This window comes from Macrobrachium rosenbergii, chromosome 15 (assembly GCF_040412425.1).
Source record: "Macrobrachium rosenbergii isolate ZJJX-2024 chromosome 15, ASM4041242v1, whole genome shotgun sequence".
In the NCBI taxonomy this organism is placed as follows: Eukaryota; Metazoa; Arthropoda; class Malacostraca; order Decapoda; family Palaemonidae; genus Macrobrachium; species Macrobrachium rosenbergii.
Genome location: NC_089755.1, coordinates 53913886 through 53933062, shown reverse-complemented (window position 1 = coordinate 53933062; position 19177 = coordinate 53913886). Strand labels below are relative to the sequence as shown.

The window sequence follows — 19177 nt, the reverse complement described above, 5'->3', positions numbered from 1 at the left end:
GATGCTAACTCCCCTGACTTCAGCATAATTATCCCTGGTCCATTTTTATCCATCTTTTATATTTATGCAACTCTCGCGTCTTTCTTATCAGACACACTTCTGTTTACAGCTACAGTTGGTCCTTTCCTCTCTAAGTGAAGATGCCTTTTTAAATCGTGGTTTTCACCGCAGCCAAACAATGAACAGATATACTACAACATTATTCACGAAACCTTTGGAATAAAGCATAGGATCGAACAGAATGTAGACTTTAGGCCAAAGGCCAAGCGCTGGAACCTATGAGGTCGTTCAGCGCTGAAAGGGAAATTGACAGTGAAAAGGTTTGAAAGGTGTAACAGGAGGAAAACCTCGCAGTTGCACTACGAATCACTTGTTAAGAGAGGGAGGAAAGTAAGATGGAAGAATGAGAATATGAACGGAGGTACAGTCAAAGGAATGAAAGGGGTTGCAGCTAGGGGCCGAAGGGACGCTGCAAAGAACTTAAGCAATACCTACAGTGCACCGCATGAGGTGCACTGACGGCTCTAACCCCCTACGGGAGGACTAGAGCATAAGTTATTTACATTCTTTCACCGCTGACCATAAGCCTTGTTGGTGCAACAAATACACCCTTCCCCTCCCCTTCCCCCTCCTAACTACCAGCCCCCCCCCTGGTCCTACACCTCCCCACGACCTCTAATAAATTCTCGCTTCGTCCTCTGTAGTCCTCAGCTCCTTGTCCTTTAACTTTACTTTAAGTGTCATAAAATCTAGATCATTCTCTTTAAACAACTCGCCAATCATACAATTCTTCTCTTCAGTGCCGTATCCACGCCATTTCTCAGCACCCAAAACAATCGGGAGTTACATTCGCTCTCTCTCTCTCTCTCTCTCTCTCTCTCTCTCTCTCTCTCTCTCTCTCTCTCTCTCTCTCTCTCTCTTTATATATATATACATATATATATATATATATATATATATATATATATATATATATATATATATATATATATATATATATATGTATGTAAGTATATTTATAAATCATTTTTATATATAAAACATATATAGGCCTACATGTATATATACAGTATATATTATATATTACACTAACACAAATTTGTGTACACATTCATAAACGTACACAGCGTCGCTGGTTCAGGTTCACAGCAGAACTTCATGTAGGCAACAAGTCCAAGGCTGACGTTGGCATTCCTCCACTTCTTACCTAACAGACGGCCCAAGAAGTGTCATGCCGCGTTCCTATTGTAGTCAGTACCAAAATCCCCCTGTACCCTAATCGGGACATCAGTCTTCATCTTATAAGTCTTATTAGAGTAAACTTTGTCTCAGCTTACCTAGAATTGTTCATTTTTTAATAATCTGTCATTCAATAAGCGTGGAACCTTCGCTTTCGTACGTAGGTGGATAAAAAGTTAGAATGATTATTATAAGTGCTTTCAAAAGCACGCATCATCACTTTTATGAAAATAACATCTGATGATGTTGTGATGCATTACTACCCTAAAACCATTCTCCTTATATTTTATGATTTACATACATTTTTATCTATTTATCTATTGATTTGTTCATTTATTTTTTTTATTCTCTACTAACTAATCTCTTCATTCTGTAATAACTATGACCTTCTGTTACTTCTTTCAAAAGAACACCATAATATTCTTTGGAAACTTGAATTTCAAGTCACTGGCCCCTGTGGTGGGCTTGTTCCATATGAATAAGGTTTATTTGCATGCATTTAATAGCTAGTACATGATAATAATAATAATAATAATAATAATAATAATAATAATAATATATAACTTCAAAATCAGCTAATTGCATGCATTTAATAGCTACTGTAGTATATGATAATAATAATAATAATAATAATAATAATAATAATAATAATAATAATAATAATAACAAACTTCAAAATGATCTAAGTTGCATGCCTTTAACACCTGATATCAAATCAAACAATAATAACCTTTATTAAAACATTCGAAAGCCAGCGTTAATCTAAAAAAAAAAAAAAAACATGAAAACATCTCTTCCTTAACCTAGGAATCGACGTCGAGTACCCTGCAGCACAAAAAAAAAAAAAAATGGCAGCTGGTCGGTCCCTTCACCCCGTTACCTGACCCACTCAAAGGGAGGCCTTTTTCCTAGTGTGTCGAGTTCCCAAATCGCTCGTTCGGATGCTACGATCGAGTGTGTGTGTTTTTTCTGTTTAGATCGACGATGGCTTTCGAATGTTTTTTTAAAAAGATTATTATTATTATTATTATTATTTCCTGATTTGATATCAGGTGTTAAAGGCATGCAAGTTAGATCATTTTGAAGTTTATCATTATTATTATTATTATTATTATTATTATTATTATTATTATTATTATTCATGTATACAAACATTATTATTATTATTATTATTATTATTATTATTATTATTATGTGATCTGGAATGGATTATTCATGTGTACAAACAATTATTATCATCATTATTATTATTATTATTATTATTATTATTATTATTATTATTATTATTATAACGAATATTTACGTATATGTGATCAGGAATGGAATGGAATGGACTGGAATATAGAATTTAGGCCTAATGCCAAGTGCTGGGACCTCTGATGAGGTCATTCAGCGTTGAAAGGGAGGAAAACTTTTGGCAGATGCATTACGAAACAATTATTAGAGGAGGGTTGAGGAAAGTAAGATGGAAGAAAGAGAATGTGAACGGAGGTACAGTAAAAAAAAAAAAAAAAAGAATCACAGGGTTGCATCTAGGGGCCATGGAAGGGACGCTGCAAAGAACCTCATGTAATGCCTACAGTGCACCTCGTGAGGTGCACTGATAGCACCAACCCCCCACCCCACACTTACGGGATTAGTACTCCGTGAAAATAAATCCTTAAAATAAATCCTTAAAAATGAATATAAATGAAAATGAAAATAAATCCTTAAAATAAATCCTTAAAAATGAATATAAATGAAAATGAAAATAAATCCTTAAAAATGAATATAAATGAAAATAAATCCTTACAATGAATTAAAAATTAACTCATTTCGCAACTGAAATGAATTAATTTTTAATGAAAAAAAACACTACACTTTTTTTTTCATTTTTTGTATCTAGGTTGAGGCACCCGAGACGGGCGGATTATCGAGCGAAAAATGGGAAAGTTGTTCCCATTCCCACATATTACGTAAAACAGCACCTTGCGGTGCAGGTGCCTTACGCAACAACGCGCGCAGAGCTCATGCATAGTCAAACAACAACAAGTGACGTCGTGACGTCATCATAACGCCGGGGGGCGAAGATCTTTCTTTGCTGAACAGGTAACCTTAGAGAGTCAGCTGCCGCTTACTTGTGGTTTATTTCACTAAACAATTCACAGAAAACAAACCTTGAATTCACTACATGAGTCATAAAAAAAGCAATTCCAATTCACAGGAAACAAACCTTGAATTCACTACACGAGTCATAAAAAAGTAATTCCTTAGTTCACTATATAATTCTGCTTTGTGAAAGAACATAACACACTTTCTTTTCCTTGTCAAATTCTCTCTTTGCCATTTATACTTAATACCAGACGTCTTTGCAAACGATATCACGAGATTCTCTGCATTCTCATTCGTTCAGGGTATTCTAATCCCCAAAAACCTTAATATCTTGACCACCTACTTACGCATAATGGCACCGAGTATAGTTTTTTTTCAGTCTAATATACAACATTATTTCTCTGGGGACACTCAGTTTCAAGTATATAATCTCCTTTCACACATATTCCCTTCCTGTATCTCTTAACACACAAGAGTAATAATTTTTGTCCTTCCTGCTAATGTAAGCATTAAGTGCTACATCATCATCTATATACCTATAAACACAGGCCTACATCTATCATTTCTCTGGGGCACTCAGTTTTAAGTATACAATCTTCTTCCATACATAATATCCTGATCCTGTATCTCTTGACACACAAGAGGAATCATCTTTGTTCTTTGAGCTAATGTAAGCACTAAGTGCTACAACATCCAGGTATGGACCTCTTCTTAAACACATCTTCGACCACACATCTGCTGCATCATGCATACAGATTATTAACACCAACGTTTTACCCTTATTTCCTTCATTAATTATTGTACGCTGAACTTTTATACAATTATAAATCAGAGAGCTATTTTAGTTGACTATGAAGTGCTGTGTATGAAAACAATTTGTAGAATAGTGGTGCATGGAAGTTCCTAAACACAATACTGTAATCAAAGAATAATGTATTTTGCACATTGTATATTTTAAATAAAAGACAACAAAATTCTGCCCCAGTGGGAGAGGCCATGAACTTCGAACACCTGCCCTAGTAATCCGGTGATTTCCAAAGCACGGAGAGCACGGGTGATGCTGGTACTCAAGTCCCACCAGCACCTTACAGAATATTCAGGAGATTGTAGTTGACCTCCAGATGAAGAGGACCCACCGTCGTAAAGGGTAACAGTTCCTGTTCCAGTGGGCCCACGAAACAACGATTTTCTCCACCGTCTCCTGGTGAGGTACATACGAGTATATGTCATGGCCATTAGAGTTTTTCTGGCTACTTTTTACATAGTGCTACTTAGACCAAATCACAGTTATCTTGAGAGTTCCCCGACGCCAATATCAATAGGATCACCCCAGCCAAATTCACTCGGTGGTGAATACATGAACGTATTGTCCAGCTTATGCATATGAATGTATGTTATACAAGGGTACCATAGCTGTATATATTTGTCATGTTTCATCATACACTATTTGCCGTTTCAAAAGATATTCAGCTAATGCCAACACACACACATTCTTTTTTTTTTAGTTTCATAATTTATAACACTTTTCATTAGTATCTGTAAAATATATATATATGACTATTTATCACAACAGTTTAATAATTGCCCCAGTATCAAAACTTTCCATCAGTATCAGTGACGCACCAATGCAGTCGGCCATATACTTTCACGGGACGGTGGACTTATTATCAACACCGGTAACATATATGATAATAACAGTATTATATATATATATATATATATATATATATATATATATATATATATATATATATATATATATATATATATATATATATATATATAAAATATGTATACAGTATTATATATTTTATATAGTTTATAATGTGTGTCAACAGTTTATGGCATTCTCTTATAAAACGTTCATTCAATTTATTTTTGAAAGTTTCACACTACACCATTTTCCTTTTTGCCTCTTTTTATTTTCTTTCCACTCTCTCCCTCTCTCTCTCTCTCTCTCTCTCTCTCTCTCTCTCTCTCTCTCTCTCTCTATATATATATATATATATATATATATATATATATATATATATAAATCTAATGGAATGGAATATAAAATTTAGGCCAAAGGCCAAGCCCTGGGACCTGTGAGGTCATTCATCGCTGAAAAAGAAATGGAGAGTCAAAAGGTTTTAAAGGTATAACAGGAAGGTAAACCTTGCAGTTGCATGTGCAGCAACTGTTAGGAGCGGGTAGAAAGTAAGACGGAAGAAAGAGAATATGAACGGAGGTGCAATAAAAGAAATGGAAGGGGTTGCAAAGGACCTTAGGTAATGCCTACAGTGCACCGCGTATACCTTATTTCCTAATTAATTAGTTTAGGACTTCTTATAGATGAAAGAACCTAGGATTAATTTGCTAAAATCCTGCTCACCAATATACCATAATATCAGTTTATCTTTCATATCTATTTCACTTCTCCAAGACTTAAATAAATTTTCTATTGCGTATCAATATCTAGAATACTGGCATTCAATTTCCAATACCATTTTCCCAATAAAACAATATAAATTTCAATATATTTCAATATTTTTCAATCCTCCCAGCTTAGCTCCGCAACGGTCTGACGACCGTACAGCGACGTGTCAAATAGAAGTCGCATGATTTAGCAATTCTCTCAAGAGTAACCTACCTAACCTTGAATCTCAGTTTTTCTTATTACGTAAGTTTACATAATCTAAGCGGTGACGTTTTTGGAACGACGCGTCCTTCAGTTTCAAGCTGTTTTGTCAGACATAAACGGAGATTTCGATCAAAATTCATTCCCCGAGTTTGTACGGTTCCTCATACTAATGTTTGAGTTTCAGTCTCCAACCTTCACAACCCATAATGATACTCGATTGACTGATTTATGAATGTTTGGTTCGATGACCTGGCACTTGAACCGTCTGGTTATTCAGTACCTATAATAATACTTGCACTGTTTCGCTCTATATATATATATATATATATATATATATATATATATATATATATATATATATATATATATATATATATATATATATATATATATGTATGTATATATAATGTATGAATAACTGAATCACGAAAATATGGAACGTGATAAATATATAAATAAAGACGATATTCATTGTTTCTATTTCCTTCGTTAATTTTGTTTTAATTATATATATATATATATATATATATATATATATATATATATATATATATATATATATATATTTATCAAAGACTTGCTCACTCTTCCAGCTACTTCCTGCTCGGGTATAAACATTAGAAAACTGGATTTCAGTATTATGGAGCTTACAATCAATACGCATAAAGTACAGTATAACCACTTATATTATCACCTGCTTTAAAAACACACACATTGAATGAAATACTTATGATGGTTGCAATTCCTCCCTTTGGGACACAGCGTATCATTCATCAAAATTTGTTTTAAAAATTTGTCCTCCCTTTTTATACTATGTTCTTGAATAAATTCAATACAATATGAAGTCTGTCATTAAACTGATTATTTGTTTACAAAATTAAATCCATTCACACTGCCTGCAGCTACTTTAATGCTGAAGAAATGTTACCTATTGCAAATTATGAAAACATTGATATTCCTTTCTTTCCATTTATTATTTCATGGTCTGTAGAAGAATTTCTTGATCTACATCCACAGCTGAGTGCTGAACATTTTTAAAAATTGTTTATCCTCTAGAAATTCTGTAGCAATTACAAATACTAGGATCCGTTTACTACAGTTCCGTTTTCTGTGAGAAGTGGAGATCGCTGGATTTAAATTCACGTTTTCTATACTTTTAAATACCCTTTTCCGGTTCCGTTTCTCTTGCCTTCGACCCTCCATTTTTAAATTTAAACCCACGGGCTGGTGAACTTCAACCTGAATTTTGGACAATTTTACTGCACTGCCTCCTACTTCTCGCAAAAGTTCCTTTTCCCGCGTTTTTCTCGAATATTTCCTCTCCGTTTATCGTCGTGTAATCTTCTTCCGGCGTCCCTTTTGTATCGCACCGGGAACTTCCTGTCATTATGCAGCCTAACATTTCATTCGTCTCCGTTCGCCTCTTCCGAAGACTCCTCAGAATGTGTCGCTGTTACGTGGGTTTGTCCAGTCATTTTTTGTCATCTTCCCTAGATGTCGTTTCATGATTCTCCCCAAAAGCTTCTTTCGGTTTTATGTTAAGACTTGTCCTGTTTTGCCTCGTGGTCATCTCACGGATAAAAACTTTCATAGAGCATGAGCCTAAAGCTTTCCTTTCGGTAATCTCATGCCAGGTGTCCAATTTAACTTCTTCTGAAACATGTTATCGTCCATTTTACATGGTTAATGTATATCCTAAGACGGTGACCGATGAAGGAATAATTTCTTTTAATCTCATCTACATGTCGAACACCTGAAAATGTTCCATTGAAGAGACCATCAACATATTCATTAGGCCTAATCCCTCCTACCTTGGCATACCTTGAAAAAAACCGAGGTTATCACTTCGTCTACAAGCTCAAAAGGGCAATTTCTTCAAGAAAGAGACAAGAAAATGAACTTTCCACACTTTCCTGAATGAATTTCTATACTTCCTTCCTTATCCACGACTTTTAAGAAATACCTCCGGTAACACTTTAACGATACCGCGATTCTAACTTATAAGAGGAGTCACACTATCAATAGCAGGATAAAAATAAAACAGTACACAAAGGAGTCATTCGTAATAGGCGAAGTGAATTATTGTAAAACCTCTCAATAGATGGCAACACCGTCGCTCGCATCAGGCACAGGAACACACCCCCCACCCCCTACCATGGGAGATGTGAATGCCTTGGGGGGGGGGGAGTACAAAATACTACTTTTAAACACTGCCCGAGGCCGTAAGAATTATCTCCTGTGCGTTTAAAAAACCACAAAAACTCACGCTTTGCATATAACACTGTTATCACCGTATACTTCACCTACCTCTTGAGGCATCTCTACAGAAAAACTAGCTCTAGTTACACGGAAATAAGCGAAGATCTGAGCAGCTAAAACCACAGACGTTCGGTTAACAAAGTTCCTTCACTCTGTACCTTCTTCCAACTAGATGATTTAGAAGTTAGGCAAAAAAGTTCGTATCACTATTTTTTTTATTGCCTTTGCGTAAGAAATGCGAGTTTGAATGGCAAGAGTCTTTATAGAGGATATTTTCTACTAATGTTTAAAGGAAATACGGTCAAGTAAAAAATTAATTTAAACTGGTATTTTGGAGCATTTCAAAATCTCTTTAAATATGTAAAATGAGTGATAAAAAACGAGATACTTATCAACGATTCCAAGTGACATTTTCTTTTCGACGGTTGACTAAATAAAAAAGGAAAAATAAAAGTATTCAATACAATTGCTGAAATATTACCTACAAAAACATTAATAACAGAAGTACATTAATGAGGTTAGCTCAGATCAAGCAGCAGCTAGGCGACAGAGAGAGAGAGAGAGAGAGAGAGAGAGAGAGAGAGAGAGAGAGAGAGAGAGAGAGCGCAAAAACCAGTTGTTAGGAGATGGATGTAGGTCTTCTGGACAAATGAATGAGACACCACTTCATTCACTGTTTCAAAAAGCAACCCGACCCGGGACTTGTAATTTGTAACTGCTTGGCTGACACGCGCGTTGCACAGAGAGAGAGAGAGAGAGAGAGAGAGAGAGAGAGAGAGAGAGAGAGAGAGAGAGGCTCTAGTTTCTTCGTCGGACGTAAAAACACCAGGACCTTTTAATCACAAGGAGTTCAGTGCATAATGTCCTTTATATCTTTCATGACAGCTGACGTTCGAAGATGGCACCTAGACGTATACGGAATACAGAAAAGATAATGGTCGGTCTATTACTTATTCTCATTACGTGTGAGTCACAGCATCTACTACTCTCTCCCATACAAACTACGCGAAAGGAACTACTGACACGTAATACTCTTAAACATGCAAATACAGCAACCATATTTATAAAATATCACATTACGAAACGGCTAAAAAAATACAAACCACATTCTACAAGAAAGACCGGCTTCAACCATTAATATATATATATATATATATATATATATATATATATATATATATATATATATATATATATATATATATATAATACAAGTCTTAATGATACTTATACGACTCATAGAATGGATTCACCGATTGTTAAGAGAAGAACAAAGGTATCCTTGCATTTCGAAACCCAAGGCCTTCAGCAAACAATTGGGTAATGATGACGGCCTGCGAATCTTAGGCCTATCATCAATTCTTGAGCAACACACAGCAGTCTGCTACGACTGTTTTGGTTTATTTGCGTAATTCCATGAAAAAGACACGACCTGGACAGGATTATCCAGCATTTGCCAACATATTCATTTTCCATTTACGACCGTTGGCTTGTTTTAAACCTGTGATATGTATGCGATAATTTGAAGACGTGTGTTTACGACAAACTTTACTGAAGTGTGGACGCACACTTACCAATCACAGTTTGGAATTGTGCCCTTATATTTAGGATACTTTAAATCTTTGGTTTCAGTCCTAGATGGGATTGAATTGAAGCAATTCCTTCGATCTGTGATCCCACTCTTATCTGACCTCTCAATCCTCTTTTCCCCGTCCCAACAACCGCTGCGCCTCTCTCTCTCTCTCTCTCTCTCTTCTATGGTTACTGCACTATTTCTGACGCTGCTCTGTTGAGCTCAAAGACAGAGTTCTAATCACTTATCAGGCGGCCTTGTGCCTCTTCCTACATTTACTTTGATTTACTATAAGCAAATCGGACTGCAGAGCTCAGAAAATGCTTCTTTCCTTCTACCACAAACTTTACAAGCCCTGGACTTCTCTACCTTATCCTGCTTTTTAGACCGTTAGAGCTTTCTTCGTGGTTGGGCCTAGCGCCCACAGATGTTCTTATACCTGATTTTTCTTTTTAATTTTCTTTGAGTCTAGGCAAGAAAATAGCATAATTCGAGAGTTGGTGCCTTTGGTCTCTAACACTTGAGAAATGTGAAAGTTCAAGTGACGGATCGACACTTGCAAGAGCTAATATTAGGCTGAATGTGAACGGAAATCCTGTTCAGAATTGACGTCTTTGAGTCAGCCAAAATAACCTTCACCCCGTCGTGCATACACTAGCAACATTTCCACTTGCTTCAACTCCACTCTGCCTAAATTTTATGTAAGCTTCGGATCGAATACCTCAAAATAAACCCCCCGCCCCCCGTCACCAACCCCGTAGGGAGGTAGAGCCGTCTGTAGATATTAAGGTTCTTTGCGGCGTCCCTTCGGCCCCTAGCTGCAACCCCTTTCATTCATTTTACTGTATCTCCGTCCATTTACTCTTTCCTCCACCTTGATTTTCACCCTCTCCTAACAATTGTTTCATAGTGCAACTGCGAGGTTTTCCTCCTGTTACACCTCAGAAACCTCCTTTATTCCCAGTTTTCCATTCAGCGCTGAATGACCTCGCAGGTTCCCAGCACCTGGCCTTTGACCTAAATCTTATACTGTTCCATTCCATCCCTAAAAATCACTCTTTAAGAATCAAACCATCTTCAGAGGACTGACAGAAAGTGGCAGAAATTCAACATATAATTATATGGCAGCAGGACAGTACATACGAACATACGAGCGGTTGGTAAACAAGTATTAGCACATGACAGGTGTTCGTAGGCGGGGTCCTACCACATGAGTGACAAGACAAATTTCACAAATCCGCCTGCGAACACCTGTCAGGTGCTATTACTTGTTTTCCAACCGCTTGTATCTTCGTATGTACTAATTGCTATATATATATATATATATATATATATATATATATATATATATATATATATATATATATATATATATATATATATATATATATATATATATATATATATATATATATATATTTAGAATTTTCATTTCTTCCTGTGGTGTTTGATATATAAAGTCACGTGTGTAAGTCATTATTATATATATATATATATATATATATATATATATATATATATATATATATATATATTATACATTTATATTATATATACGTGTATATACATATACATAATATATAATATATACATACAGTATATATACATATATATGTATACATATATATATATATATATATATATATATATATATATATATATATATATATATATATATATATATATATATATATACACTTGCTAAACATCTCCCGTTCAAAAGAAGAATTCGTTATGTCCAATTTACACTGTATCGAACATACATGATAAAAAAATTACTTTTACTTATGCAACAAACTACGATTTGAAAAAAAAAAAATAAAGCTTCTTTGATTAAATAAACCAACATTCAAATGCACAGTAAGAACTTAAAAGCAAAAAAAGAATTCACGCCCCAAAGCGATATCTACCCTCTCTTGTAAGCAAATATCCTTGAACCCATTCCGACGGCACTTATGCCATCCTGAGATAAGCTATCTGGTTTTGAATACGGCTGACCGAATCTATCGTTCATCATCCTGCGGGATACAGGATTGATTACCTGTCTTCAAACAGTAGAGATTGAATTGTTGGTGGAAGGGGCTGTTACTGACTGGGATATTCACGGTTTACCTTTGTTATTTTTTTATATAAAAGGTGTAGGTTTAATGGAGCTAGTGGTAATGATAATATTGTGTTACGCAAATGTTACGAGTAGGTCTCCGCAATAATAATAATAATAATAATAATAATAATAATAATAATAATAATAATAATAATAATAGTTAAAGGGGACATTAAACTAGATGCTTCACTTGAAAAAAAATATATATATATTGTATATTATATATATTATATACATAAATATAAATATAAAAATGAACACATGGGAACGAGTTTCACAAAGTAAATAAATATATAGGCTATATACATATACAGTATATACATACTTATATAATGTATATACATATATACCGTATATAAGGTGGCAGTGTCAATAATCATAAGGCTTTGAGCTTTTAACTTAATGAAACCTAAAAGTCTCCCCTACATCTACCAAAATAAATTCAGATGACGCAAAAGTAAATAAGAGATGGTGAATCAGGTATTCTATGAAAAATAAAAAAAAAAAATTAATTAGTTAATTAACCACAACAGAGATAGGTTGGCTATAATTTTACCTGTCACACTGCAAATATTATTATTATATTATTCAAATAACAATCGAATTAATTTTTCATAATCTAGAGGCGCGTCAATAACCTAGAAGTTGTGACTCCAGTTTAAGTAACCATAAATCAATCAGTCAATCAGATACAATAATTTCTTTACACTGAGAAAGATTCTCTCTCTCTCTCTCTCTAATAATCACTTTATTCCTGCTAAATCATCTCGGGACCTTTGCTTTATTCAGAAGCCAATACTCCAACCTACAGACCTGATCTTTCTTGATTACTGATTCATCACTTCAGTTTACCTTCGACGTGGGCATGTGACCGAGATCTTTGTACCCTTAACTTGATCTGGGTATTTGTGTGTTTGTTAATGAGAGATGTCCTATCCTACGTTTACAAATGAAGCAGTCATGCCACTGTTAGCACGACTGATTACCATTTGACCCAATCTTCAAAAACATCAGTAGCATTTTAATCACCTTTCCACTTTCTGCATACTACAAGCCACTGAGGAATAAGACCTGGACGTATGGAGAGGTTATGCCATCAAATCGTCCCTTTTTTTGGGGCAATTTTTTGTTATTATTATTATATTAGTTAGTAGTAGTAGTAGTAGTAGTAGTAGTATTCAGAAGATGAACGCTGTTCATATGGAACAAGCCCACCAAAGGGGCCATCAACTTGAAATTCAAATTGCCAAAGAATATGGTGCTCATTAGGAAGTAAGAGAAGGTAAAGGGAAATATAAGAGGAGGTCTCACTTATCAAAAAGAAAAAATAAACTGATAAATTAATAAATGCGTAAAAATACAAAAAGTATCAAATATGCCTCTCTCACCATACACCCTGGATGGTGAGAGAAACAGAGTTAATATTTTGCTGGAACATGAAGTCAGTATAATGAAATCACCATCGATGCGGTTACCTCAGATAACTGAAAAAAAAAATGGGCATTCGACACTCTGCCCAAAAAATGAACGAAATGATTGAACTGGGAATGGAAAATACAATCTATCGAGACTGAAAAGTTAAGTCCAAATCAAAGTGAGAGAGTATTGTTCTACAGGTAACATCATTTATACCCAACATAATCAATTCTGTCCATAAACTCAATATATATGACAAAAGTCATTTATAAAGGAGTCTTTGAATAAAGCAACGTTAATCATAATTAGATATTCTGGGGACTGTAGCCTATCCCAAAAATGGATGGACAAGGCCAACGTAAAGCTCTTATTAAAAGCAGGAAATGCACCAACTTCTAAAACACAAAGGCAATGTCTGCCAAAGACAGAACAATCTGAACGAGTCCACCTAACATAATTATTCCAAAGCAAGCTTGATGTATCCTTAACGCCTAACATTGTTCTTAGAACTGAGAGGCTAAATTAAATCTTCATTAAGAACTGCATTAATGGATGAAAAAGTCGACAGAGAAATTGCCAGATCTGGGTCTTGATGAAACTTATCTTGACAAGTTGTGGAATTCTCACCGAGATTAAGGTTTTGGAGAAAAATTATACGTTGATGCAAATGTACTGAATGTCTTAGACGGAAAGTTATGAGAAATGCTAAGGACTAACTGAGATCTAGGTTTTTTAAATAACCATTGATGCAAAGTACAGCATCAATTAAGACACAGAGTTTTGACAGATTCTGAGGACTGAATCGCTGGTACAAGCGTGCTCAATAAAGTTTTAGAGACTGGAGAACGTGCTTTTCCGTCCGTCCTCGCACGGGATTCGAGTCTGGGTCCCGTCGTTAGTGAGACGCGGATGCTACCTATTTCACATGCGCACACACACACACACACACCCAGAGTGCTATTCCCATCATGTTAAAATTATAATTTTTTTTCAGTATCACTCAAAAGATAATAGCATAACCTTAAAAGTACTTTTTATAGTTGTCTACGCTTTTATTAAAGTGTGTAATAGCAAATTTTCTTTTGCGAACAGGATTTAGGAAGCAGTTAGTGAACTTCCACCTACCGGCTTGCAGAAGACACCAACCCCTCGGAATATGAGCAACGATGCATTATTTCCCCAATTTCGCTCGTGAAAAAATTCTAAAATATTATAATTATCACGTACCAGTTATACAATATTCGTCCTTATTTTTTGCTGCAATTCTCACGGTCCTTCCTGAATGAAAAAGGAAAATGACCAACTCTGGATCAAGACCGCTCTTGGACCTGTGCCAGATAATGGCTACAGGTGTAGCTCGCTGAAAACCTGTTTTCCTTTCACACACACAAACACAAACACACGCGCGCGCGCGCATGCGCAGGTACCATGAGCGCCGTCTTCAGGCTTGGATTGTAAGCTCTGAGGGCAACTCACAAATACCCCAAGTTTACTTATTTCTATGTTAATGGTTTAAGCTTTTCAGTTGAAGTTCTTTTTTTTTGCACGATCACCGAGTTTACATAAAAGTAAACACGTCTATGTTAACGGTTTAAGTGTATCATTCTTTTTCCATTTTTTTTTGCACAATCAGCTTTAAAAAAAACACGGCCTAAAGATTAAGCTGTAGACCTCGAGACTTTAAATTTAATTGCGTCTCATGCAGACTTTGTCGATCCCGGATGATTCTCATGACGTCAAAGGAATGCCGTGACGTCACAGCCCTCAATTACCTAATTTGAATGCGTTGCCTACGCAATCTCTCTCTCTCTCTCTCTCCCTGTCTCTCTCGAGGTAGCTATCGTTCCAATTCTCGCTAATTGTGTGAAGTAAGTTTGCAACCGGATCCATTTTACCAGAGAAAATAAAAATTGATCCTGGAAATCATCTTTACTGAGACTGACAAGCAAATAATAAATAGGTCACTAAGCTTTCTTACCCAACTGTGAATAAATGCTTACGTCTACCATTAGAAAGCAATACATGATGAACACGTAGGCGATAAATTTAGCTTTTCAAGAGAGAACATTTCCACCTGAATATGACAGATCACCTCTACGTGTATAATATATATATGTGTGTGAGTGTGTGTGTGTGCCACTGCCCTAAAAAGAAATAATCAATTACAGGCGAATTTATTTAGTCATTGTTCTGTCTCGATATTTTTTATGGGAAAATGAACATGTGTCAATCATTTTTACTTCGCCGTGGGTTTAACGTTCTATTTCGTATGTCAGTCAGTTTTCTTTATTTGCTTTCAACTTTTAATGCCACAAACCATTCGTGTGGCTCAACCTAGGTCACCAGACAACAAACCCTAGCGAAAGCCAGTTCCAAGGAGGAAGGAGACAGACACAAAGATGAATGATCTCAAGCATTTTATATAATCCCACTTTGATCTTCTTCCCTTACTTGTGCGCCCTTAGGTTGCTATAACTCTCCTATCATAAGCGTAGTCCTCATCTCCATGCTAAGGATGATTTTTCTCCTTAAGGATTGTGCATCCGACAAGCACTGCTGAGTTAGGGATTGCAGCGAAATTAAGGGTGCATTCACACTACAGTAAACATGTCATAAAAACGTCGTAACTTATCGCATGCATGTCAAAAACATGTTGGATGTATGTGAACGACCTTTAGTGGAGAACGAATCTTTTGCGATATGTGGATCTCCTGAAGAAGGCGGTTGGAGGTAGTGTGGTACGAGTATATGCACCCAGATGCAACTGGAGAAAAATCGAGAAGGGCGGCCATCCACGATAATCACTGTGGCCGCCAAAACGTCAACAGATTCTACATCACAGACAAAATTTCTGACATGAAGTTTCTGATGGACACTGGCGCCTTCAAATCCATCCTCCCAACCAAGGTCTACTGACCAGACGCTGACCTTAGACTCATGGCCACTAAACAGCAGCCCCATACCTGATATCATACAGCCACCAGACACCCACTGTAGGTCTAGACCTCATACAGAAGAGATATAAATGGGAATTCACTGTTAAAAATTCACTAGACCAACGCTTACTAACCGACCGTCAACAGTATGACAGAACGGACCTGCCCAAGGTCTACAGAACCTTTAGGTGTTGGGACTACCTATCTTCAAGGCCGCCCTTATCGCCAAGTGCAACGGCCCCGACTGGAAGCCTCATTTACCCTGGATCTTCCTCGGGTTATGTACAGCTTCCAAAGAGGAAAATAACGCCTCTCCTGCGGAAATGGCATTCAGCGAAAGCATCTGCGTGCCCAGGGAATGTTTCCCCGCCGGCAGCAGCAGCCAACAAAGAAAAACTTTGGTCTTTGAAAAACACCGCATCTTGTATACAAACAAAAAAACCTACACCGAAGCAGAACTTCCCGAAGATCCCACACATGTGCCGGATCTATTTCTGAGAACCGACGCCCATATACCCCCACCGACACACCCACACACGGGTGTCTCTACCTCGTCCTCTAGCGAACAAATAATAAAACGTTCAAGATAGAGATACGCGGGCACGAGTACTGTGGGTCTGAAACCGGCATAGCTAGAAGATGACGGCACCGCCCGGCAACCTCTTCCCAACCCCCCCACCACCCCGAACTCAACACAGCCAAGTCTAGCCATCAAATTTTACCACCAACAAAATTTACCTGTCAGAGAACTGAATATATAAAAGCAATTTATCGTAATCCCAAAATGTCTACAACCGTTTAGGGGTGTGGAACGTTTGTCTGTATATATCACAGTGACCTGTTTGTGCAAATTTCATTTCACTGCACCTAAAATCTTATCAGCACCTTACCAAGTAGGAAAGTAGTGCAGTTGCACTAGGCTATTTATATCGTGTACCTCTGTATATATGTTACATTCTTATACGGTGTGCAACCTGGTACTAGGCGTAGAAGGAGATAATTCAGGGGCATTTCATTTATCATTTGATTTCATTTAGTTTTATTATGCATTAACAGTTCCTCCACTGTACTTTTTTACTAATTTCATTTCATTTATCATTTGATTCCAATTAATTTTACTATGCATTAACAGTTCCTCCATTATATTTTTTACTATTTTTCATAAGTACTTTAGATAATTTTCCGTTTTGCTATTTTTCACATTTGAAAAAGTCTTTGCACATTTCCCAAAGTAATAGATCTAAATACATATAGATCCTATCAGTATAAAATTTTGGAACCTGGTTTATATGGATTTTAAATAATAAAAACCCAATATTGTTGATAAAACTGTCCTAATTAAGTTTGACTTTTCTGAATTTCTGTAAAACAACCGTAAAGTTCTGTATTGACAGAAGTGTAAATACATCATTCACAATTATAATGCTTTATAAATAAATAGTCTATACATCATTCACAATTATAAACCTTTATAAATAAATATTCTATCTTAGAATATATCTGAGTTCTATTGGTTTGAAATCTTAAAAATCGGTTTTGTTGCAAATTGCTGTTGAAATTTAAACAATCTTTTATTTTAGCAAACCTTGGCTATGATACAATTTTATCCTGTACAACAATGTGTTATCTATGCTGTAAAAGCTTTATAAAATAAAATAAAAGCAGATTTCATTGAAAAAATAATATTTGTTTACTTACAACCACTGTAGTGACTTCTACACAGGTTCCCGGTGTGTTTAGGAGACAACGTTCCTCAACAGGCCAGTTGTAAACAGTCCTCTTTTTCGAGGTGTTGCTTCGTCACGCGCAGAGCCCTAACCATCATAGTCTCCCCGGGCCATTGCACAAGCATTATTGCAACCATAAATCGCAATATCTTAGCAAACAACGTGAAATATGTAGCAAAACACGAGGGAAATTGAATGCGCCGACGACGCAGACGTGCTACCACCTCACAACCCTCTAGGTAACTGAAACGACTACGCTCAGTGACAGGGTTGCAAACGCTACCGGGCTGATCATCCCTACTTCTTAGATTCAGCCAGCCTTGTGCTGGAACGGGCTCTTGCTCTTCAGCAGCTCCTAAATCATCCCTACAGAAATTAAAAAAAAAAATCCCTACAGCAGCGTCAAGGTCGCTACACAATCAGAACATAGTTTCTTTTATTAGATATATAAATAATTATTGCCCATAGTCTAATGCGCTATCTATTTAAGTGTAATGTCAAGATATTCCGGTAAATAATGGACTCATTAAGCTTCATTTATTATTATTATTATTATTATTATTATTATTATTATTATTATTATTATTATTATTATTATGCAGAAGATGAACCTATTAGTATGGAACAAGCCCACCACAGGGGCCACTGACTTGAAATTCAAGCTTCCAAAGAATATTATGGTGTTCATCAAAGAAGTAACAGAAAGTAATAGGAAATACAGAAAGAAGAGATCAGTTATTAGAAGAAAAAAAAATAATTTCACAAATTAACAAATAAATAGATAAAGATGTAAGCAAAACACAAGGAGAATTGTTTGAGGGGAAAAGAAAGTTACATTTACGTCAGTTTCATACATTTCTGTTTGCCCAACTCTTGACATTCTGTGAACATTGAAGTTGTTGACCTACTTCGAGAAATGGATTATTACTAGTACTTTGAACATCTTCATAATTCGCGTTCAGAATCACCACGCCTTTCACACAATGATGGAAGATTAAAAAAACATAATGATGAAAAGCACATCACATATTTTTATTCACATTCATCACTTTACAGTATATATGGATGGAGGATCTAGACCTATACTGATACAAAGAATACGACATACGCTGCGTGAAACAAATTATTTGGAATAGACAAATGTCAAGATGGAAGAATGAAAGGAAAATTAATTATGAGTCTTCGTGATCATACATTTGTTGATTATGC

General features: G+C 35.9%; 1 protein-coding gene across 8 annotated transcripts in view; it reads right to left on the bottom strand.

The window, feature by feature from the left end:
• The window catches only part of LOC136846746 (chloride channel protein 2-like), a 169825-nt gene extending 151610 nt beyond the window's left edge, over positions 1-18215 (bottom strand). For 4 of the 8 annotated variants that reach the window (XM_067117936.1, XM_067117933.1, XM_067117935.1 and 1 more), the window contains exon 1: positions 17940-18215. The gene's annotated coding sequence lies outside the window, so the exon portion shown is untranslated. The remainder of the gene's footprint in view (positions 1-17939) is intronic. The other 4 variants (XM_067117929.1, XM_067117934.1, XM_067117928.1 and 1 more) reach the window with 1 other exon arrangement.
• Positions 18216-19177: the final 962 nt, after the last annotated feature.